We start from the raw sequence: 25,296 nt of genomic DNA, 5'->3' as shown, positions 1-25,296 counted from the left end.
GATGTCAACACTACTTTTGTTCTACATATTGGTAAGTGCATTAGTTTTTGTTGTAACATGGCCTGGGCCTTATCCATCTCATCCTACTATTGTTGTTGCCTATCTGAGACCACCTCTAGCTAAAAAACTGGTTCAGACCTTTTGGAACCTATTCTTCCATAATATACATCCCTCTGTGGATACAAATTCACATGACAGTAGGAGTATCTCTTGTGACACAGGTGCTAAGATTATGCTGTCTGGCCATCCTATACTAATAGCCTTAATTAATTTTTGCAATCACATCATCAACATTAATTCTGGCAATTACTGCCCACATTTTGGAGCCCAAACAGTTTTTTGTTGCTTTTAATAGATCATATTGTTACGTATGTAATTTAGACAGTATATCTATGGCCACCAAATCTCTCCCAGCTTTGTGTTCAATTTGAAAATCAATGATTTGTCACTGAAAAAAAAAATCTCTGTACTATTGGAAGGATACTTGGCAAATGCCTTCTAGCAAGTGGTTAAGGGTCAATTTCAGATAGCACTGGTCACCTTCTATAAAAAAAGACATAAAATCTATCATAACTATAACCTAAAATAAAGACACTCTCACGGACCCAGAGGGACTGCCTTCCATCTTCAGCTCCCTCTGTGCAAAAATGAAGTTGATTTCCTACCTATGGGGACTTTTTACCATCTTGTACCATCTATACTTTTCCCAGAGCCTGACGAAGAGACTTTAATCCCAAAAAAGAGAAGGACAGTTTTCTTGTGATTTTCCAGTTGGAAAATAGGTCTAATAAAAAGGTATCATTTTGGAACCAAGAGCTTCTTCTCTATTTGATGATGCTGGCATTCACTTTTTGTTAATTCTATGGTGCATAAACCAGAGGTTTCCATTTCTGATCATACTATGATGAGAGGATTGTGTCAATACCCTTTTACCATATTTATTTAGTTATTTTGGGTATATATTCAAATGAAGACTCTCTTTTCTTATGGTGACAAATGGGTGCACAGTCTCTCTGTTGGTTCTTCCACTCACTCTGATTCCTTGAGCAATGAGTCTGTTGCAGCTCCTATTTTAGCCTCTACCTTGGAGTAAAGGGAAATTTTCTAGGAGTTTAGATTCTGTGGGAATTGAGACTAATTTAGGCTGTATTTTGTACTCTTGTGCTTTCTTATTTTTTGTAAAATGCTCTCAAACTTTACTTAATTGTTTTGATTCTCACCCTTCCAGTGAGAACCCTTACTGGATGAGACAAAAAACCACTGGACAGATTTTAACCCAAAATAGTACTAGAAAGGAAAAAATGGCCTATTACTAATTGTATGTTTTCATTTTGTTATTTATTCAGTCACTTTGTAAGTGCCCTTAGCGGGGATAAACTCACCACTGTAAACCCTACATTTTACCCATTTACTTTATTCTGTCTGTGGATTTTCTTTTCGTTTTAATTCCACTGTTTTTGGCATTATATTGGATTATGCACCTGTGTCTAACCTAATAATAAAAGTTGTGCCTTCCAGACTGATATTCCACTCATTGGCTGCTGCAGTGTTGTTTGTTGCTCCTCTGCAGCATTCCTCAGAACTAGTGGTGCTGTTGCCATTCTCTTTGTGTCTGCTGTGCACACTCTGCCATCACCTGTACACATTTGCTATTTGAGATGCTTTGTTGCTGTTCTTGTACTTTTACCAAGTCCCAGGCATTATTTTGGCTCATGGGGTTTTTCACAACACATGCAGCTCTGTGTGCTACTTTTTGGCACTTCTAGCTTTGAGCTCTGCATGCTTTTCTGCCTCAACTCCTTTCTTGTACCACATTTTAGCATTGCTCTGTCATGTCCACAATGTCTGAGCACTGTTTTACCTCCAGGAATTTCATTCTGGACTGGGATACTTGCTTTACTTGCAAATTCTAGTTGCTTTTTCAAAGGTTAATGTTGTATTTCCCTTAGTCTAACTCAAAGCTGTGGTCCCAGATTCCAACTAGAATGTGGTCTTAGCAGAGAGTTATTCCTCCCAATTATAATACTAGCTCTTCAGCTTCCTGTCAGTTACAGACTCTTCAGTGTCTTCGTCTTCTTTTTGTAACCTCAGATAAAAAATACACCATTCGTAGGTTTTAATATTTATGAAGAGTGCAGTACTCATCACATTCCTCACAGTTGGCCTCCTCATTTTCAGAGATTCACTTCTGCTAGGATTGTAACTGCTCCATTCTTTTTCTACATGTGTTTTCTTAATTTGTTTTGTTCCAAGGAATCTGACAGAAGTCTCTTTCAATCAGCTGCTCAGGAGCCTCTGTACAATGTAACATCCAGCTCAAACTGGCTTATACCAGAAGCTTTTAAAGATACATATCCCCACACCAGCAAACCTCCTCTATGTTCTACCAGAGGGTACTTGGTACCTGCTTGGCTTATTCTCTGCTGTCATGCCAATCATTTCTTCCCTTTGTTTCTGATGAGCCACAAGGCCAGAATAGGAAAGTGTGTCCCAAAGAAGATCAGTGAGATTCCTCTGATCTGCAATTGGCCCCATGTTTCAAGGAAAGCTGGGATGGCAACTGGACATAGCACAAGAAAAGGAGTAACACAAGCAGCTTACAGTCGGGCAGTACTCTTAGAGTACCAGCAGGAGTTCAAGGGAGCGAACAATGATGGGAGATGGACAGGGTAAAAACAAAATCAAAATCTCCTTCCAAGTCCTGGCAGTCCTGACTGTGGAGTTGGGGGCTTCCCTTTGCTCCCCTTTGTTTCACTAGAAAAGATGATTTATTACTGAAACAGTAAACAAGTCAAAACTTCATATGTTGTTTAAAGGAAGAATGTGACGCTGGCTTCATTCGTCTTTCAGCGCAGCACTAGGTGAACACCCAGCCCAAGCAACCAGAGACGTATCAATAGTTGATGTCATCTCAGAAAATGGGAAACAGAAAAAAAACAACAAACCTATGCAAAGCAAAAGCTATGAGCTGTTAGGAAACCCCCTTCTACTGCCACACAATTCGGACAGCCCAGTAACCAGGACCTGGAAATACCAGAGAGAGGAGGAGTTCTGTCTGCATGGGGCCTGGCAAACAAACTGCAATTTCTGCAACTGTCTTCCCAGCTCTTCAGCCTTTCTCCCTGTACAGAATCACAGAACACTTCTGATTCCTCCCCTCCTCTTTTCTCTGCCTTCTTGCTAAAGGCTAGGAGGTGGGCAACAAGCAATCGATCAGATCACATCCATTGTTTATTTTTTGAATTTGTGCCTTGACAGAGTTCTCATATCTCAAGGAACCATCTACATTAGTTAGAGCTCTATCTGGTACAATCCCAAAGATGTGCAAGTTTCCTGACTCACTCCATTCTACCACCTCCATCCTCACCTGGTAGCTCTTAAATAGACATCTACATGCCTGCAGACTTTCAGCACAGGATTTGTGGGGGAAGAGGTATCTCACAGTGGTTGCACTGTATTATGCAAAATCCTGTCAGTGGCACAGCTGCATCTTAGTCGATTTTTACGTCTGAGCCAGTTCTGTGGACCTGGATCTTTCAGAAGCTAGCCATTTGGGCATTGCTGCAGCTGCGTCTATCAAGTCTCCAGAAACTCAAAGCCAGTAAATTATTTCTTCCTTACACAAAAGAGTCCAATATAAGACTACCTCTCAGATTCATTTTCAGGCCATCATTTGAATAAAAGTTGCTACGAATTACTCTCAAGATAAGGATCAAATTTCATTCTATGTATGCTCAAGTATTACTGCCACACTTTCATTTTACTCCAGGACTCAGCAGCCTTCCTGTCTCTACTGCTATAATTGTCTGTACCTCCATCTCAAGAACACACATCTCCTCCTCGACACCACAACATACAGAAATAGTTAGCAGGATGCTACAGTAGCACACACTGCATCAACATCTTGCACTCACCACAGCATGTGCTTATCCAATCATATCTGTTTCTGTAACAGGAGGAAAATGTATTCCTCAAGCAACTGTACGCAATCCAGCTCAAGCTAAAAGAAAGAAGAAAGTACCGCGTAGGCTGTGGTTTTGAGTGATGCTAAGAGCTCTACCAAAGTCAGAAAACAAGCAGAAAGCTGGGCAGGAAGTGAGCTCATCACCTATGAGCCTGTGGCTGTCCTGATGTCATCATGTAACTCAGTGGCAGGAAGTGATATGGGAGTGGGAGTCAGAGAGGAAACCGATTTGAACAACTGAGGTTAACATCTCTGGCATTTGTCATATGGCATTTCCAGGGACTTTCTAAGAAACCAAGATTGGGTTTGGCCGCTTCACTTCAGTTAGTTTGCTTTGCACGCCACTTTAAACAACACTAACGGTAGCAGGATAAGGGTGCAGCTGTGCCAACCGCATATCAATGTAAGTGGCAACATCTGCCTCTGATGTTGCTGGTTCCCTTTCACCACCACTCAAGGGAAAATGTTTAATGAATAGCTTCCTGCAATGTTTATTGAATATAAAACTCCATTTGTGTCAGAAATGGCCAAAGAGCAAATTCTAGCCTCAAATTCTTCCAGGTCTGTGATGGGTTCAGGTTTTGGAGGATGCCCATATCCAGTTTCTTAAGACAGTGGTGTTACTTTTCTCAGATGTCTTTCATCTCAGACAATTTGAATAAACCTTGCAGTCATTACATCTAAGGCATACACAGTTGGCAGTTCATCTACAGTTGAAACACTGATATCTTAAGCAAAATCCCAGCTATCATTTAATGGCACAGAACCCCACCCAATACTGCACAAGGGGAAGACAAAAGGAATATGATACCAAAGACAGTGTGTAATTATCCATATTGAAACTTGTCCAGAATGCTAGCACCCTCAAACCACCAGAAAAAGTGCCAAGAGAGTCTTAATTCATATCTTAAGGCAAGAAGGGACTGCTATGAGCTCCTGTATAATGCAAACAATACAATACAATATTACCCATAATTTCACACGTAAATGGCTAGAAAAGGGAAAACACAGTGCTTCTCTTCCCCATTTCTTCCTCCTCAGCCATCTTAACATCATGCTGGAATATTCAGAACTGATTTAGAGGGGAATATCACATACCGACTTAGGAACACTTTTTGATTCAGTGCTTCTTGGAGACCTCCCATTCAAGCGGTAATGCACCCCACCAACACACAGTTTGTAGAATACACCAGAGTGCCATAGATTCAAGAATGCATGCAGGGTTTACTGTAAGGGTAAGTAACGCTATACATTAACCTCTTGTCATTCTATTAATTTAATCACAAACCTTCTGTTGCCAGTGATGAGTTAGAATTAAGGTCATTGCTCCCTAGAGGGGATTCTTCCTGGGATTTTTTCTCTGGGTTCACTAGTTGAGGCTGTAAAAAAAAACATCATTGAACAAATACAGAAATCAGATGACAAAATACAAAATGCAAATAAAGCAAACAGTGTCAATCCAAACAAAGTAGTCTTTAGTTAGTGCCTTATCAAGAAGACTCATTGTCCAAATACTGTGCAGCACTGAGGTTGTGAAGTTGTTCATATTATTTAAAAAAAAAAATTAAAAAATCAAGCCTGGATTGAGGCAAAAAACCCGAAGCAATAAAATCTCAATATTTTAAAAAACTGAAAACTGAAAAGGAATAAGGGCTGTCTAAAGCCTAACCTGTACCCTGGCAGTTAGAGCACTGTACTGGGATGCTAAAGAAATGGAGTTTCAAACCCTCTGTAGCTAATGAGGGCTTAGATCAGGGGCAGGCAATGTCCAGCCTGCAGGCCAGATCAAGCCTGCAGTGGACTCAATTTCCCAGCAGCCCCTGCCTAGGTCACTGCGGCCAGTTGCCATGGAGACTCCAGGAGTGGCAGCACCATGACAGTGTGGGACCAGGGTTTCCACGGAGACTGGTCCCAGCAGCACTGGCAAAGCACACAGCTGGGCAAGGAGCTGCTCTGGGGCTGGGATCTTGTGGTGGTGACAGTGTGGTCCGGAGCCTGGGCAGAACTGCGATCTGCTGCGCACATCACTGTCAACACTGCAAGATCCCAGTCCTGGCCCCAGAGCAGCTCCCCACCCAGCCACACACCCTGCCAGTGCTGCTGGAACTGGTCTCTGTGGAAGCCCTGGCTCCATGCTCTCATGGTACCGCAGCTCCTGGGGTCTCCATGGAAATCAGCTGCAGCAATATGGGCAGGGGATGCTGGGAAATGGAGTCTGGCCACTGGTCTGGTCCATCATTTTGCCCACCCCTGGCTTATACCCAGGATTTCTTACTTCTTGAGTGCGTGCCTTAACCACTAGGCTACTAGGCTAAAGAAAAGGATAATTATACTACTAGTTATGGGTTTTTGCCTGGCTACAGTTTCAAGACTTAGACCTTACTGACCTAGGTATGCAGGTATGGAGCTGTATATCTACCTGGCAGGAGTACAGATCACTGAATATGCCCAACAGCTATGTGGACACTTGCATATCCAAAATGCACATGAAATCAGATGACAAACTGTGTGCAAGTCCCAAAACAGCAGTTACACAGCCAGTGAAGTGCCATTTGAGTGCTTAAAATAAAACAGGATTACACCCCCAAATGTCACAAGGCCTTACCGGTATTAGCTGTAAGTGGGCTTTGATTAAACCAGTTTTAGAAGCCAAAAACAACTGGGATGGGACAGAATGTGATTCACAGACCTCAAAGAAAGAAAATAGGTGCTATAGGAAGTGATATCAGTGATTCAGTGAGGAGAGAGGGCCCCCTTCTCCTCCATCACTTCTATGACAAAGACCTGAATGATAATAGGGGGAGCTGCACTCTAGCAGTTGCAAAACTGAGGTCCTGACCACTTGTAGGCATTTAACACTCATTGCATTTTCACCCCAAAGCACTTGGGAATTTATCTTTTGCCTCCCTAGGTTCCCATGTAAAGTCATATGAATCAACAGAGCTCCCAGGCTGCTGAACCCAATCTCTGTTATCACAAGCACTCCCATCAACCTGCCAGCTTCCACAAACATACTTCATGCTCCTATGTTCGATGTTTCAGACTATTCTTCTGTTCCTGTCACTCCAGTTTTATATTGTTGTGTACTGTTAAAAACTTGCCCTGATCCATCCGTACCCACTCACTGCCCTAAAAGAGGCAAGGATCCTAAAGAAATAAAAATGTAATGATGTAACTGAAGCGTGTATCATGATGCATATTCACATAGATGGCAAATTACTGTTGCACAGACCTCTTAAGATTCTGCTCTTTCCTAACATTTAGGTTGTTTGACTTTACAGATTTAACTTGTTTAACCAGAAGTGCTTAAAATCAGAATCAGAAATTCTAAAATTATTATAGTTCTAAAATTATTATATTTGGCTTTATTCCCATCACTCTTAGAGACAGTGCATCTCCACTCATCAGTGGTGAACTGCTCCCTCCTCACCCAGAGTTTGAGTAGAGACTCCTGCTCTGGTGGTAGGCGCTATGGCAGTGACTGGTCTATGTCTGTCCCCATTCTCCTCTTCGGTTGAACTATCTATTCCATCACTCAGAGGACTCTAGTGCATTGTGGAGAAGGTAGCTGAGTCAAGTATCCTGGACTACAGAGAAGTCTAGAGGCAGGAGGCACATGATGAACTTTAGCAACTCAGGTAGACCCTGAATGTTTAGCTGACTAGACACAAGACATTAAGGGCACCTACACATGAGCCAGGAGGCTGCTCCAGCACACTGTAATTACAGTGCATTGGAGCAGATGTGATTAATACAGTCTGCTGGAGTGTGGCAATTACTGCACTCCAGCCAGCCTCCACATCTCATGTATCAGTGTCTCCACATTTCCAAATGGCAGCAGGGGCACTTTAACTAATGCTCTTTCGACAAGCTTTAGGTAAACTGTCCCTGCTGCCATTCTGAAGTATGGGGACATTGATACATGAGATGCTCCCCTGCCCCCCACACTCCAGGAGCACGTGTAAAAATACCCTAAGATTTAGTTCAATAAACTGAAATGCTCTGATTTGGATCAGTCCACCCAAAAATAAATGTTTAATTTGGATTTTCTTGATATTCCCAGAAAACGTTTGTAATTATATCCAGATCCTGAATGCCTCCTGCCTTTTCTAAGTTGCATATATGACCCTGCTACTGCAGTCTCTGACCACCTCAAAATCTTTAAAGTATTTTGCTCACAGTACCCTGGGGAAGTAGCACAGTGCCATTAGCCCCATTTTACAGATGGAAACTGAGACACACAAGGGGTCTCCCAAGCTCTTGACTATTACCGTAACACTGGGCTGTCTTTCATCTGTTGGACCAGCCTTTTCTGTTTAGCTCAACAGCAGCATACAGCATTTCCTAATCCCACCGTTTCTGCTTTCTTATTATTCCTCACCTCACTTCTATTGAGAGGTGACAGGAATATGTCCTTACACTCCTGTCTGGATGCTGCCATGTTTCCCCTACCATCCTCTATTCTTCTCCAGCCCTCTCCTCAGGCAGCCCTGGTCTACAGCTGTATACAAGGCACACAGAAGAGCTGCAAAACAGAGTGGAGTGTCATGGCTGAGCCCATCTCCTTCCTACAAGTTGCTGTCAGTTTAACCACAGGGCAGACTGTATCAGCAGGTGTTTTACAAGATGGTCAGTGCTCTGAATCTTGCAGTTTCCCCCTCACAATTATCCTCTTTAGGAAGCCTCAGCTTTTAATATATTTACTTTTTTAGGTTTCTGTAACTCTATATTTAAAAAGCATTGGCTTTCTGATCTCTTATAAGCTCACAGTTCTAAATGACATGGAAATAACAGAAATAACGTTTCATGACAGCTGCCAGCACCTGGTCTTTCCTTGCTGGCCCCAGGGGACAGGGTCCTTCAGCATCCCCTGAAGATTAAAGCTGGGCTACTACAGACCAAAGGGCAAGCAATTGATGTCCATGATGAAAACTAAGCATTCTGCCAATTCTTCTCTTGAACTTTAACCCTCTCCCCTCACATTCACACACTGCAGTCTACTCGCTGGAACAGGACTACTACTCAATGCTCATTTCATGCTGATGCTGTCTCAGCCTTCTGATGTTGGTGGTTTTTATTCCTGCTAAGTGAGTCTTCTTTCCCTGTGCTACAGGCTCCATCTCCTGTACCCTCCAAGCCCAGTTGTCCTGGGAACTCTATTTGAAGGACACTCCACCATTTTTCTTGTCAGTGTGAATGTGATTTCCTTCATTTTCTTCTCTCAAAGAAAGAGAGGGAATTAAAAGAGAACGTTGACCTTACTGTACTTACCCACTTGCGGGGTCTCCCTCTTGGCCTTTTTGCAAGTGGAGAGTCTACCTTTAAAAAATACAAAACAAAAAGAAATTAAATGAGAGTAGGCCATTAAACTTGATCAGGAAGGCTTCAGCATAGCATCTACAAGTGTGACAGGTAGGAGAAGGAAGGCCGAGGGTTTAGATTAGGAGAATGATAAAGAAGGACTAAATAGAGGAAACAGCAGAGAAAGAGAACTAAGAAAAGACTGGCAGTGAACATATGGCAATGAAAGAGGAGGAAAGGTAAGGTGGCAGCTGTTAGTCAAACAGCTCCATCAGGTGAAAAACAGACACATTTAGATTAGAACTAGGACAGGTAAATTATGATCAAGTCTAGGACAAGAAGGAGAAGGATTTAGAAGACAAGTAGACAAAGTAGGAGGCAGCACAAAGGAGGCCATCAATCAGGTGGAGCTGAAGGATAACAACAGTGGAAGATGAAGCAAATGAAAAAGAAGACTACAACAATTAGAAAGAGGAAGAACTAAGGGGCAGAGTTTTAAGAAGAGGAAGCAAATGAGATGGAGAAGTTGGAATGTGACTAGGAAAAAGGGAGTGCCAGATGAGAACTATATGGTGACAGCAAATGGGAAGCATTACCGAGGGAAAGGGGCTAAGTGAAGGACAAACAGGAGGATTTAGATGACTGATGGTGACTAGAACAACACCCAGAACAAAAATGACAAAGAGGATGATGAGCAGTAGGACGCACATCAGGTGGCAGAGGGCTACAGTATAAGGCTAAGGATTAGTATGGGGAGGAATGGGTAGGGCTAACAAGAAGGCAGTTAGATTAGGACTACAGGTAGGTAAATTAGTATTGAGACTAGGATAACTAAAGAGAAGAAGACTTGAAAGAGACCTAGACAGCTTCGAGGCAGGACATCAACCAGGTGAGTCAGAGGATGCCGCCAACAGTGGAGGATTATGCAAAATAAGAAAGGTATTAAAACTACTAAGAGGAGGAGGAGGAGGAGAAGGAAAGAGAGGAGAAAGCAGGATGCAATGCAATGAAGATGAGGAGGGAGCAGCAGTGGGTAACAAAGGACAATGACTAGGCAATTTTGGTGGACGATGCAAGTAGACAGTGTTGGGCAGAGGAAGACAGAAGAACAAAAACAGCCGGGAATCACGGCCTTACCGTCTGTCCAGAAGTAGTATTCAATTTTTTGCTTCCTTTTGGCCTTCCACGTGGCTTCTTTAAAGGCACCAGTTCCTCAGGCTCCTGCTTTGACAAAAGGATGGGAGCTATTACAATAACTTTCACGCATCTAGCAATCCAACAACATATGACACTCGTGCCCAGCATTTCACATTCTGTGGTCCTTGATTAATGGAGCATTACTGGTACTCCATAGAGAGCTGGCTGTCCTCCCCATTCCTAGATGCTAAATACTACTTCAGCCTTAGATGATAGCAACAATACATTGACCGACAGGAAACATGGAGCTACAGATAGTTCATCAGCCTGAGATGTGGGGAAACAGGATTTAATTCTTCACTCTGACCCAGATTTCCTTTGTGACTTTCGTTAGTCACATAGGGCATGTCCAGCCCATCCCCATGTTTTGCCTGGAAGTGACACTGTTCAGCAAGCCTCACTCAGTTGTTCCTGTGCCATGTGCACCAAATGACATAAATGAGGCCTATAGCTGCCTTCAGGTGGTGGAGTTGTTGGTTGTAGCTGTGTTGGTCTGAGGACATAAGCAAGCAAAATTCTTTGGGTAGATGTGACATCTTTTATTAGACCAACTAAAATAGTTGGAAAAAAAGTTCTTTGCAAGCTTCCAGGTACAAACACCCTTCATCAGGCATAGGGAGACTCTGCATCATCACAAATTCAACAATAATCATGAACACTATCCAGAATGGTAAAATACAAACTGCCATGTACAAGAAACCCAAAGACCAATATACATATCTACACAGAACCAGCAATCACCCTAAACTCACCAAAAAAGCTGTAATTTATAGCCGAGATCTCTGATATCACCAAATCTGCACTGAGCAGAATACCTGCTATCGTCACCTCACGAATCTCAAAAGGGCTTTCACCCAACAAGGACACTCCTCCAGAGAGACAGATCACACTTTTGAAAGATCCACCTGGATATGCAAAGAATTCCTGTAGTATAAAAAGAAAATCCCCACTAAATGCACACCGTTAGTTATGACATACCATCCTTCCCTGGAATCTATACAGAAAATCCTCAAACAATTGCAACTCATTCTAGTAGAAGACCCAATTCTTAAAGAGATCTTTCCAGAACTGCCCATCCTAGCCTTTAAACAAACATTGAACCTCGCTAACCTCATCATCAGAGCTAACCTTATCATCAGAAGCAAACTCCCTACGACCCAAACCACACCTAATGGATCTAGACTGTAGCAGGGCACTAAGGTGCCTGCTACTTTGAGAGCAGAGATAGGAACCCAGGTGCAGGTTGCTGGGACAACCGCTTAATGAGGGAAGTGGCCACACCTGCACCTGGCCTGCTGACCGGAAGGGGTAGGGTCTGGCGCCTATATAAATCCCAGGCTTGAGGCCAGGGGGGCAGCTCCCTGCCAGCTGCCAAGGGAGAAGGAGCTCTCCCAGAGTAAGCAGAAGAGAGAGGTCTGACTGCAGGTACAGCCCCGAGATTGAGGAAGGATGGAGCACTCCAGGGGTGGCTGGAATAACATTATGGCCAGGCAGCTAGAGTTTATATTATAGCCCAGGGGGTTGTGTTTTGTTTGCTGTTTTCACTGGAGGATTGGGTGAGGCTATTAGGGGTTGGAGGCGGCCTCATAGGGGACCCACGGCAGTGTGGAGACCCTAGTCCCAGTGAGGGGGCAGTGAGAAGCCCCAGCAAGGGGGCAGTGCGAGACTGAAGAATGTCAATTCCATCAGCAAGGCTTGGAGCGTGGTAAAGGGGTGGTTGGAGCCACGCATAGCCCATAAGGCTGGGGTGCACTGAAACACCCATCACAGAACGGGGCCTGGGTACAGCAGGATAACCGTGTCCAAGAGGGCAGAAAGGCAGCCTCCCTATGATACATATAACATCGAAGATGTGGTGGATGAGAATTGAGGGTGCTCTTGTGGCTAACTTGGCAAGATAAAGGGGGCATTAGGGGAGATCACAGCAACCCCTAGGATGCCCTCCTGTTACATAGACCATGCCAGGACAAGAAATGCAAAACCTGCCAACACATCTCCACCCCCCCCCCACAATAACTGCGCTTCACAACAGAGCCATCACCATTCCTGGATCTTACACCTGCACCTCCAGAAATGTAATACATCTCATCCAGTGCACCAAATGCCCTGATGGAAAATATGTAGAAGAAACCAAACAGCAATTGTGTACCGAAATGAACACACACTGAAAATCCAAAGAAAAACTATCCTTCAGCCTGGAAAAGTGCAGGCTCAGGGGTGACCTGGTGGCCACATATATGTTTATCAGGGGTGCTTACCAGGATCTGGGGAACATCTCACCAGAGCACCCCAAGTGATGACAAGGTTTAACGGTCACAAACTCCTCCAAGACTGTTTCAGGGTGGACATAAGGAAGAACTTCTTTATTGTCCAAGCCCCCAAGCTTTGGAATACACTGTTGCCGGAGGTGGTTCAAGCACCTACTCTGAACGCCTTGAAAAGACATCTGGATGTTTATCTTGCTGGGATCCTATGATCCCTGCTGCCTTCCTGCCCCTGGGGCAGGGGGCTGGACTCGATGATCTTCCAAGGTTCCTTCCAGCTCTAGTGTCTATGAAATCCAATTACCTGTGGGTGCCCACTTCTTACAAGGCAACCACACCCTCTCCGATCTCTCAGTTCTAATCCTCAAAGGGAACTTAAAAACAGCATTCATAGATGAGCCTACAAACTTCACTTCATTCATCTACTGGATACAAAAAAATCATGGACTTAATATAGACATTGGATTTACACACATTATAACCTGCCTGACATCTGATACCCCAGGTAACCTGCCTCTAGCTGACCACTTGCATTCCTTCACACATTTCCCTCCTTTCCTATTTCCACCTATTGTCTTCCAAACTTCCACTCATTTGTATTTTCACAGACCTGCATGTGTAAATTAGCTTCTCTTCTACCTTAGAGAACACATAACACCAGCAGAGTCTCCCTATGCTTGATGGAAGGTGTTTATGCCTGAAAGCTTGCAAAGAACTTTTTTCCAACTATTTAGTTGGTCTAATACAAGGTATCACATCAACTCAAAGAATCTTGCCTGCCTTCAGGTGGTGAAGCATGTGTGTCAAACATAACCAAGACAGACAGCCTAAGAGCAGCTCTGGGCACAGGCTCAGTGAGCTCTAAGGGGGCCATACTGCCACATTTTTAGATGTCAGCACAGACAGAAGAGGAGCAAGGATGCAGCATGCTTCAGGCACAGCATGGAGGTGCTATAGACCTAAATCTCTCTTCGGTTTGGTTACCCACAAAATGGAAATAATAGCGCTTGCCAAATTACCAGGGAGGTTGTGAGGATAAACACATTAAAAGATTGTGGGATGGCCAGAACCTACAATAATTGGGTATATATAATACTGAAACTAGATAAACACTTCTCTACTGCTGCTTTTCTGTGTCCCTAAATGCCAAAAGGATGTAGGAAAGGGAGTGGGGAGGTAGGGGACCATGAGACACTCCCATCCTATTGAACTCGTGAACTGTGCTGTGAAGTGCTACCAAACACTTCATGTAGGTCTTAAAGGAGCTCAGAAGACTATACCAACTGCAAAGAAGCACTTGATATAGCATAGCACCAAAAGGCATTCGCTAAGTTGAATTCATTTGTTGCTCTCTGAAAAATTGCTTGGAATCTCAGTCAAGATTAAGTATAATATCATTTAGTATAACATGGTGTTTCCCAGAAGGATGATTTGTTTGCTTGGCAACGAGAGAGAGGCTTTATTTTAAAAAGGTAAATAGCAGTGAAAAGGAAAATAAATGCAAGTGTTATTCAGAAAGCAACTAATAATAAACTAACACTAAGACAGTGAAGATATTGTCAGAAGACACCCACTGATTTCAGACCTATGTTTTTGTTGTCAATGTTCCTGAATATCACTGACTGACCATCTTAACACAGAGATTGCTATTCTTGTATGCTACACTAAAAAACATTAACTTCAATGTGTCTAATACAGCTAAAGTATTCCATGTATTTTTGTATGGGCTGATATTTCTATGGAATCCACTTGACCATCGTTATTTGGAAAGCACATTATTTCTTTGTGAGGTTTGCCCAGCGTACAGGACATATTGGTGCGGTAGGGCACAGGATGCATGTAGGTGTGTGCAGAGAGATGGCTGCCTAAGTGTATGTGTGTATAGTTATTTACTGTTGCACAAACAGGCTTTATAACAGAGATGTGTATGCTGATATATTATTTTTTTAATAATCAGTGTTCTGTTTATACAGGGCTGCAAATGGAACCACATTTGCCTGCATTTAGCTTTGAATGCATATGCTGAATACCTTGCACGGATGGCAAACTATTGTTCATTCCAGCAGGGTGCTTGGTATAGGGGAAAAAGATCGCAGTTTCTTCCCCCATTGCAAGTCATTTAGAAGCAAAATGGGTTAAGCATCCTAGTAGTCTTGAGTGCTACAAATACCAGGTTAACTCATCTTGGAGTAATTCACAGTCTATGTGGACATGGTCTGCTGGCTTGAAGGTAGGGTGAGGACAGCTGGGGACTTGCTGTTGGCAGCAGCTGTGCCAAAGTGTGTATGCTCTTTCTTTTCTGAGCAGTAGGGTGTTTTCCTCTCAAGTTTCCCTCCTCCCCCCACCAAATTATGCCTGCCCAAATTAGTCTGTAACTCAAGTAAACCCAGCCTTGTCTCTGTCAGTAAGGCCATTTGTGGACATGTTCACCATTTTCTAAACCAGTGTTTCTCAACCCATGGATCGCGACCGACAAGCGGGTCACAAGAATATATGAACAAACCTTGAAAATGGATCAACTAACTTTAAAAATGGATTCTCCTTTAAAGGAGAAAAACATGGGAAACTGCACATTACCCATTGCAGGCTGGCAGATTTCTAGCCTGCAATGGACTCTGCCTGCACTGCGGGGCTGGGGGCGTGGAGCAGTGGGTCGGGAGTGAAGGGCACTGGGTCAGGACTGGCCATCAATGTTTACAAATGGGTCCTGGTACAAAACAGGTTGAGAACCACTGTTCTAAACCGTGTTAACTGATTCACATCACACAGTTCAAATTAAATTTCAATTTGAATTAAGGGTTAATAGAAGATCATTAACCATCAGCCCCTTAACAGACCCAATTCACAACCTCTGTGTGTGGGCTTATGCATTTAGCACTTGCCCTTGTAGGTATTTAGGAGGCAATAATGAGACTGTTTAAAGCAGTGTTACATTGTTGCAAGCCGACTGACAGTTATCTAAAGCGCTGTTCCAGAAGCCTTCATGGGTGCACCTGACCCGAGTGCTGATGACCATCTCAGCCAATGTCTTGGGGGCAGGGCAGGGGGTTTCCTTCTTCACAGACCAGTGACCTATGCACTGGGGCAGGGCTGGGAGCTTAGTCAGATGTTGTTGGCACATTTAACCTGGTAAAAAATGTTACTTTGTGCCTGATAGCTTCTCTTGTGTTACAAAAATCCACCTGAGTTTCCCTTGCAGGGACTGCTATTTGCAATGCTTATCTGCCAAATTCCTAAGGACTGGTGTTAAGCAACAATTAACACTATTTAAATTGCCTAGTTCAGATTGCTCTATTCTGCATTAACTTTAAATCTCATTCGATGGACTGTTCATTCGGACTGAAGCCATTTGAATTCAGACTACAGACATTCATGCATATATAATAACGGTTGTAGTCTGGATTAAATCTAGAAAAAATGTAACATCTATAAAAAACTGCTTTCAATCCCTAACACCCCAGCATTCCCTGCTGGGCTTTTAGGCCACTAGGTACTCACTTGTGGCTGTTTCTTTGGCCTTCCCCTCTTTCTCTTTGGCAGTTCAGGAGGAGGGGATGAGCCAGGGTCCATTTGTTTCTCGTTGTTGCTCATGGTGGCACGTCTCACAGCTTCCAGATGATAGCCCAAGAGATTACTTTTCCATGGGCACTTGACACAATAGAAATGAAAATCTCACCTCCTTGCTCTCTTTCTCCTTTCTTATTAAGATACCTTTTTCCACCTGCAGGGATATCAATAAGGACAGTCAGGCATGAGAGCTTGCTACTTTCCTGCTAGTGAGAACGGTTTACAGAGTTCAGGATACGGCAGCCTTCCAGCAGCACAGCGATACTCTATAAGCACTTATTTATTCCCACTGCCCCTTTCCTTTCATTGCTGTTTCTTTTAAAAAGATTAATTTAGTGCTGGTGTTTGTCCTCAAGGCAGAAATGTTTTTACAGTTCTTCAGGTACCACATGGACAGCAACAACAGAAGAGAGGACTTAGCCCCTGACTTCTGGACTGTTAGAGCTTTTGCTGACAGATGTTATATTAATGTTGCCATTTTCTATAGGATGGGATGGCATTTGACAGACACAACCTGGCTGTGGCAAATCAGGTCTAGGTCTCCCAGGCACATTTTTATTCAGATACAAGAAGGTATTTTGTTTGGACCCTTTACATTAGTTTATTTGAAATAGTAATTTCACTTTGGCAGAACCACTCTACCTCTTCCTGTGTTTCTCCTACCCAATGCCCCATGTAGACTCCTCTGTGGCTGAAACAACTCTGGTCCAATTTGTTTGGCTCCAAGAAATATCTCAAACCATGAGCTGTTGATGGAACATGAGAAAACCAAATAAACTTTCAGAAGTGATGGATACATTTAGGTTTCCAGTTTTCCTGCCTTTGAATGAAACTTCAGTTCCTAAGCCACTTCTGCAGGTGACATGTGGTGACTCAAGTGGCACGCAGAATCCATGGGAGAATGCACCATCAATTCACAGCATAGCATTATAATATTTTCTTCATTGTTCTAAAATAATGCATAAGGGAGCAGAAACTGAATTCAATTTCTGTTTGTGCATGAATAACACTTAAATTCCAACCAGGTGGTCCTCTACAAACCCACAGGTGTTGCTGCATGCTCAGCTTTTCCATCCACCCAACTGACAAGATGGAAAGACCTTAGCTTGATTCTCTGAATTCAGGTAAAATGTAGGGTAAAATCTGGCTCATGCCTTGCATCAACAGAACACAATGAATTCTGTTAGCCAAAGCATCTAAAAAAGGCAAGCAGGAGGCAGAGCAAAGAGAAAACTTTTGTTCCAATAACAAAACTAATAACGATTTACTTTCCCCTTATGAGAACTTACTTTCACCTTCCAAGAAATCAAATGCTCATATCTGTACTAACACTACCAGCAGATCAAGAGATACTGTGTCCCTTGACTCTGTTAGCACTCTCAGATGTTAGGGAAGTTCAATGACATTCCCAGAAAAGAGAGCTGTAGCAATAATTTGGAATACATTCTCTTCCTGGCAGATTCCTACATGAATAAAGGACTAGAAGGGATCTCCTAGGCTACCAAGTGCTCTGCTATTGCAGGGAATCACATCATAAAATCCTTTATATCAGCTAATCAAATTTCATATTAAACAGCTTGGCTTTTATGCCCACTACCCCTATTCAGAGGCTATTCCACAACCTCAGTACTCTGCTAGTTAGAAAACTTCAAATTTTCAGTCCACATTTATTTACAATGAGTTTATATTCTGCTGTTTTTTCACAAGAATTGCCCTTTAGTTTAAATACCTCTTCTCTCTCCCTGGTGTTTACCCCTCTGATATATCTATGAACAGTAATCACTTCCCATCTCAGCATTTTTTGGGGTGGGGGTAGGGAGGGGGGTTCCTAAGCTAAACAAATCAAGCTGCTGAGAGACTCCTCTCATAAGAAAAGGAGCTATGTTCTCCTAATAATTCATGAAGTCCTCCTCTACATCCATTCCATTTTAGTTAATCTTTCTTGAATAGAGATGATCATAATTGCAGACCACATTCAGCTGAGGTCTTAGCAGTGCCTTGTACTGCTTACTGAATAAAAGTATTTTCCCCATCTCACTGGAAATTCTTCAGGTTAGGTCCTCATGCCTAACCGGCCCATCACATATCTGAGAAACACGCATGAAGGAACAGTTCAGCTGGAAAAGAACAGTTTGTATAAAATATCAACAAGAGGAGTTTCAAAGTGGGTACAACTAGCCTCTCAAGGGACCCTGCAGATGTCTGAGTATTGGTTCTGCCTTTGCAAGCCTACTTATGACAGTACATCTACTTTCATTTGGGGGGCAGGAGACATGGGTCACTTCTAAAGCAACTCATTTCTACCTTATTTTTTAGTGGTGGTGAAAAGTCCTCAACTCCTAGCCTAGCAGAGTAAATAATCTATTTAGTCTTGTAGGGTTCAATATGGGCAGCAGCTACATGCGCTTCCCTGCTTCTTGCCTGTTCTGGAGAAAGAAGTTCTATTTAGATTTGTAAGGTTCCATTCATGAACGCACAAGACTCTTCCTGTGTGATCTGGGGGAAGTCACCTAAATCCAAGAGGTGTCTCAGTTCCCTCCAAAAAATGAAGATACTGCCATGGGAGCACAGGGGAAATATTTGAATAGCTGTGAAAGAAATCTACCTGCTCAGCTCCTTGTCATCCTACAGAGGAAAAAAAATCAGCAAGGCAGTCTCATACCACCACCAATAATAGTGACCCTCTGGATCAAAGACCAGTCTACAAGGAAATGGAACAAGGCAACCAATTCATTTCACATGGGATGTTCAGGCCACTTCATGTGAAAAAGGGCTCTTAACTGAGTCAGGCCTTGTTTCAACCAGGGATTTAGGCATGAAAGCCACTACTGCCTCTTACCTAGCTCCTGAGGCTTTGGGTTTCAGAACAATGTCAGTCCACACCATAAGAGGAATTTCTGGATAGAAAACCCAAGTTTAATGCAGTTCCAAACAATTTGTTTCTCTGCCTGTTCAGCCTCCTCACTTTAACACTACTCAGATTGACACCCCATCTATGTTTATGATGAATTTTGCACCTGATTGTATAAATCTGGTCTTCTCTTTATATCTGGGAGTTCAGTTGGTATTATAGTCCCACTCCCATCTAAGTTCTGGTGGTAGGGTACATATGGGGAGGGAGTTCCATAGATAGAGCCATCCCTAGCGTACAGTGAATCAGGGCAATTGCCCTGGACCCCATGCTTTGGGGGGGCACCGCGGAGCCAGGCAGAGAGGCTGCAGCCCCTCCTGCAAGGCCCCCATGAAGCTGGTGGCTCAGTCCCACACAGCGGAAGAAGCACAGAGACCCCCTCCCCCCTTTGTGGGGGTACCATGGCCCTGCATAGTGTGAAGGGGGCCCCACACAGGCTGATTTGCCCCGGGTCCCACACCGCCCTAGGGGCAGCTCTGTCCATAGATATCCTGATCCAAGACCAGAGATGACCCTGAAGAGTAAGACTAAACCTACGTACCAGAGGATTCAGAAGCAAGTAGGAAATTGGGGGAAATTATCTGATGTGTTCTCTAGTCTACAAAAGTTCATATCTACCCTGCCTTCTGACTGACTTCAGAAAAACATGACTAATTATCTCTCTCTTCTCAGTAGATACTCACACTCAGATGGTAGCCATCTCATGTTGTACGAGCTGGAGTTTCTGGCTAATCTAGACTTGCAGCTGTAGGAATAGTAATTATAGTAATACAGTCTGAAGCAAAAGACCACATGAAACAGTTGCTAGGCCTTCACTGGATAGGAACTGGTCACTTCTGTTTTACCAATATTTTTTAGAAAGAACTTGGGGAAGAACAGCAGCATGCATGGTTATTAGTCTCCCAGGTCATGCCACCAGTATAGCCAATATCAAAGGAAGGTACCATTAACCTGAAACCTAAAGTTTAGGAGTGTAACAGAAGCAACAAACATTTCCTTTCCATTCTTGTATTGCCTCAAAACCCCAGTCTTTTTCATTCCCGGAGGCTACACATGTCACTGTGTGATAAGCAGTCTCTGCCAACAGGACTCTCCTCTTCTTTTGGGATAGTACACAGTAGACTGGTAGCATTTAATCAATAGGATTCAAGTCTCTTCAGGGTGTCTTCTTAGAAGCAGGGACATAGAATGGCACACATCATAGCATCAAGTTACTGGGTATTTTCACATGTGCTCCAAAGGGACGGGGGTGGGGATGGCATTTTAATTAGAGAGGCTCTGAGAGCTGCTCTAATTAAAGTGCCACAGCGTCGTGTGTATCAGCATTCCTGTGCTTCAAAATGGTGTCAGGGGCACTTGACCTAAAACTTATTCATTGTCACTGAGCTTTAGTTCAAGCACCTCCTCCACCATTCTGAAGCATGGGGGTGACAATACAAGATGTGGGAGTCTGTTTGATTAATCGAGTCTGCTCCAATGCACTGTAATTGCAATGTGTTAAGGCAGCCTCTGCACTCATGTAAACGCACCTATTGATTCCCTGGAGGGTAAGTGGCAACTTTCTTAGCACTGCTGGATTTTGTTGGACCCAATCAACTTTGACCTTGACACTTTACCATCAGGCTGGACAGATGAGACAGAATACTTGAGTGACACTGCTGATTATGGATGTGACTAAAACAAAGATAAGACTCAAATATTAGCACACAGGTCTGACAATAGTTAGCACAGAGGAAAGACACTCAGGAGATCTACTTCTATTCCAGGCCCCTCCACAGATCATATTCTTGGGCAAATCACATAATCTATTTATGCCTTATCTTCCCTGACTGTCAAACTGTGGGATAATAAATAAGTATCTTAATATTTATCCACTCTGCTTGGGGTGAGGATTGATTCCCTACTGTTTGTTAAGCACTTTGAGAACCTCCAGGGAATGGGGTTGAAGATGCATGAAATATTAAGTGACTGTAGTAGAAAGCTTCCTGCAGATGCTGTGTTAGTACACACAACATCAAGCAGTCAGGATTAGCTACCCTGTCTACCAATTGCTAGCCCACATCCTGTTGAGTGGTGAAACAGCCTTACTGACCCCTAGGAGCCAAGTTCCCAGGAGGCTGGCTTGGCGCAAAGCCCTGAGCTAACAGTTCCCCACCTAGAATCATGGGTCTGTGGCAGCAGCTTAGGGGCAGGATGTTGAAGGGCATGTTGTTGAAATACTCAGCTGACCTGGGTATCTAAATCAATAAGTAAACCCAAGCCAAAGGGAACAAGGTGGAATGCAGCCATCATTCAGGGACCTAAACAACCTAAACCCCTGCCATCATTCAGGGACATTCATATCCACCCCACTCTTGAGGTCATTGTCGCAGGTCCCAGACTCCCCCTAGTGCCCTTTCACTAAAAGCATGAAAGAAGAAAAAAAAAAATCACATCTTGCCTAGATTTACAGGTCCTGCCTAGATCCAGACTTCACTAATGCCAGTTATGAGGTACTTCTGCTTATATATCTCAGAGTCTTTGTCTCTGGTACCAAATTCTCTTGAAGACACCCAATTCCTCATTTTCTAAATTTCCTATTCAGACACTTCCCCTCAAAATCCAGAGCCCATGGAAATCCAGAGAACATCCGGTGTAAATAATCCAAAACTAACAGAGAAATAAAAGAATAACCATTAACACACCCTTCTACCTGAAAGAAATAAAATATTTGCCTCATCTCAAACTGCATCCTGCCTCTGTGCAAATCCTTAACCCTCAGGAGAATCATTATAATACCCAAATCCAGCCACTACTAGCATTTACAAGCCACCTTCCACGTGCACACCCCCAGGAAATGGTCCTCTGCATGGCTAGAGAGCACAGGCATTTCAGGAACTGGGCACAGAAAAGAGTAAGGTGCCAGACATTGCTCCTTGACCTATATCCAAGCAAGACTAAATAAATTAATAATCCCCACTTTATCAGGTCTAAGGCAATCTCCCAGTTTCTAACAGATGAGCTCTGCACATGCATTTCAAATGCAGGCTTGGTAGCACAGTAAAAAAGGAGCAAGATTACCTGTCAAGAATTTGGACAGCTCCACTTGACCAGGTGTCCCAGACCTAGGAATAAAAACAAAAGACAAAGAGATGGAGATATCCAACAGCTCACAGTCCTCTGCACCAAGGAGAGGGAGTTAGTTTAGGTGTCTACACATTCATTTCAGGAGCCGTACAACAAGATGAGCGCTATTTATTCTGCTCCCAGTTAGCGATATGGAAAGCAGCATGAGCACTGCCTGTGATCTCCTTCTGATGGCAGTCCTGAGTAGTGACAGCAAGTGAAACTTAAAAAGTTCATTTTAACTCAGTGGGAATCTTATAGCAAAATGAAAAAAAAAATCCCCAAGCAAACCACCAAGTGAGACAGCCCTTATAACTGCCTTGCCTACTAAAAATAAGGTCAGTTTTCAAAAGTGAAATGAATTATCTGAATAGAAAGGGCAGATCACTTCACAAATTCCCCACTTCCAACAGGGGCCAGTTATATTTTCATTGAACTTAGACTGTGAAAGCTACAAAAAGTGTAACATCAACCTGGCTTGAGATGACACAAAACGGTTAATACCCAGGATACAAAGTCCTCTCAGGGACTTTTGCCATGAGCCATGGATAACATACGCTGTTGGACACCAATCTGGGTTACAGCTTGGGGTACTTTGTACAGTTTAAAAAGTTGTGTTGTGTGGCTCTAAATACTGTATTTTATAGAATTGCTGTGAGTGTTAACTGGCTCCTGGCAAAAGTCCCTTAGAGAATTTTGCAGATAATAGCACAGTATTTTAATGTGCATGCTTTAGTATCTGAAACACCACTACACAGATGTGTAAGCTGACTTCTAATACCTCAGGGTCAATCAAACCAAAATGTTAAAATATGAGCCAAGTTTTATCTTGATCTACTCCCTTTGTAAGCACACTGAAGTAATTAAGAGCCAGAATCTGATATCCATCCTCACATCAAGTAGACATTTCCTTATACTATCAATAGATTTAAAAGAACCAAGACTAAATCATTTTTCTCAGAACTGCACATAGAGATTCTCTGGGTTCCTGGGTCATTTAGAAACCTAAGTCCCATTTTCAAAGTCACTTAAAGCCATTTGAAAATTTCATCTTGAGTCATTCTTTTGTAGGAAGGTTGATCTGATAACAGAAACTCTGGACTGGGATTCCTTAAATTTGTGTTTACATCCTAGCTCTGTCACATACTTCCCGAGTGATCTGGGGGCAAATCACTTGGTGCTTCAGTTTCCCATTTGTAAAACAAGGATAACAACATTAACTTGGCATCTTGCCTAATCAGAATGTGAACTCTTTGGGGCAGAGATGCATTTGCTCGTTCCTTACCATGGGTGGGCTCTAATTTTGGTTGTAACTCCTAAATAAGTGGTTCTCAAACTTTTTAGACTCAAGGCACTCCTCACTACACTTGAGGCACCCCTCGGAAAATGCCAGCTCTTAGCTTTCACTTGTTTTTTGACCATGGAAAAATAATGAAGCAATTCCTCTGTGAAGAACTCAGAAAGACCACAACATGTTAGAATGTTTTTGACACTATGGATACTTATTTGAACTAATCTCTGAGTTTATTTAGTGAATCCTGTGTAAGCATTTGCACATCTAAAAAAGCTAATATTGCACAGTACTCCACAACATCCTTAAAAGGATGTCACAGGACCTCAGCACCCTGGTTAAGGATTAGTGGCCTAAATGTTAGTGAAATTAAAAAAAAATGTAACTGTTATAAGAACCAGATATTTAATGTAAACAAAAAATCAATCTACAATCTTAAAGACTTCCAGTGATGGAGATCCCAAAACCTCCTCAGGCAATCTGTACCATCATTTAACCACCTTCATAGTTAGAAAGTTTTCCTTATATCCAATATATATTTCCTTTGTTCAAGTTTAAGTCCATGATTTCTTGTGCTGCCCCTTGTGGACACAGGAAGCAATTGATCAATATCCCCTTCATAACAACTCTTTCTGTATTTGAGGACTTGTGATCAACTTCCCTTTAAAATATTTTCTTCTCCACACTAAATAATTCCAGTTCTTCCAACATTTCCTTGCATTTATGTTTCCTAATCTTTTAATAATTTTTTTGCTCTCTTCTGGATTCTTTCCAATTTGTCCATGTATTTCTTGAAATGTGGACCCAGAGTATTAGACATTCTGGGTCATCCTTCACCAGTCCTGAAAGGAGTGGAAGAATTGCTCCCCGCTCCTTGCAAATTATATTTACTACACCCCTGTCTGTTGTTAAATTTTATTGCAACAGTAGCTTGCTGTCCATTATAATACTGATATCTTTTCAGGTAGGACTGAAGCCTAATCTGTTGCTCCCTGTTTTTGTAACTGCATTTTGAATGTTCCTTTCCAAGCATAATACTTTACCCTTGTCTTTATTGAATTTAATCTTATCTATTTCAGATGATTTTCCCACATTTATAAAGGTCATTTTAAATCCCAGTCTTGTGCCTCTCTTAATTTGGTGCCATCTGCAGATTTACTAAGTGTATACTCAGTCCCATCCTTCAAGTCATTAACGGAAATATTGAGTAGTATCAGACCCATGACAGACCCCCAAAATATCTTACGTGATACCTCTTTCCAATTTGAATACTCTTTGAACACATTTATTTAACCATATATGCACCTCCCTGCTAGTAATTTCAGCTAAACCGTATTTCCATATCTTATTTATGGGCACATCTACATGAGACATTAAATGTGCAGTCAACTAATAGTAGTGCGCATTACCAAATCACAGCAAAAGCCATGCTAATGCGCTAAAGCACAACAAAATTAGTCTTCTGTGCATTAGCGTCATGTAAAAAAACATGTGCCAGTGCTACTGTGCAGTAGTACCAATTATGGCACATTAATGCACATGTAGATGTGTTCTATGAGAACATGAGGAGGATTATTATGAGAGATTTTTCCTTTTTTAAAACACTTCTAATTATTGTGATGTCAGGCTACAGCTGTCTGTCTGGGGAAGGCTTCCCTTGCCAGTTGCTTGCAAGAGTAAGAAAATGGGAATACAA

The 25,296-nt window shown here is 42.7% G+C and overlaps 1 non-coding gene across 5 annotated transcripts in view; it reads right to left on the bottom strand.

Annotated features, from left to right (window-relative positions):
* The window catches only part of LOC102565061 (uncharacterized), a 56,404-nt gene that overhangs the window by 7,393 nt on the left and 23,715 nt on the right, over positions 1–25,296 (bottom strand). For 4 of the 5 annotated variants that reach the window (XR_009455868.1, XR_009455865.1, XR_009455867.1 and 1 more), the window contains 5 exons: positions 22,265–22,308; positions 16,225–16,447; positions 10,403–10,486; positions 9,236–9,283; positions 5,253–5,343 (listed from right to left, as the gene is read on the bottom strand). This is a non-coding gene — a transcript (uncharacterized LOC102565061). Of the gene's footprint in view, positions 1–5,252; positions 5,344–9,235; positions 9,284–10,402; positions 10,490–16,224; positions 16,448–22,264; positions 22,309–25,296 lie in introns of all 5 variants that reach the window. The other variant, XR_009455866.1, reaches the window with a different exon arrangement.

This window comes from Alligator mississippiensis, chromosome 12 (assembly GCF_030867095.1).
Source record: "Alligator mississippiensis isolate rAllMis1 chromosome 12, rAllMis1, whole genome shotgun sequence".
Taxonomy (NCBI): Eukaryota; Metazoa; Chordata; order Crocodylia; family Alligatoridae; genus Alligator; species Alligator mississippiensis.
This window is presented reverse-complemented; position numbering and strand designations above follow the sequence as displayed.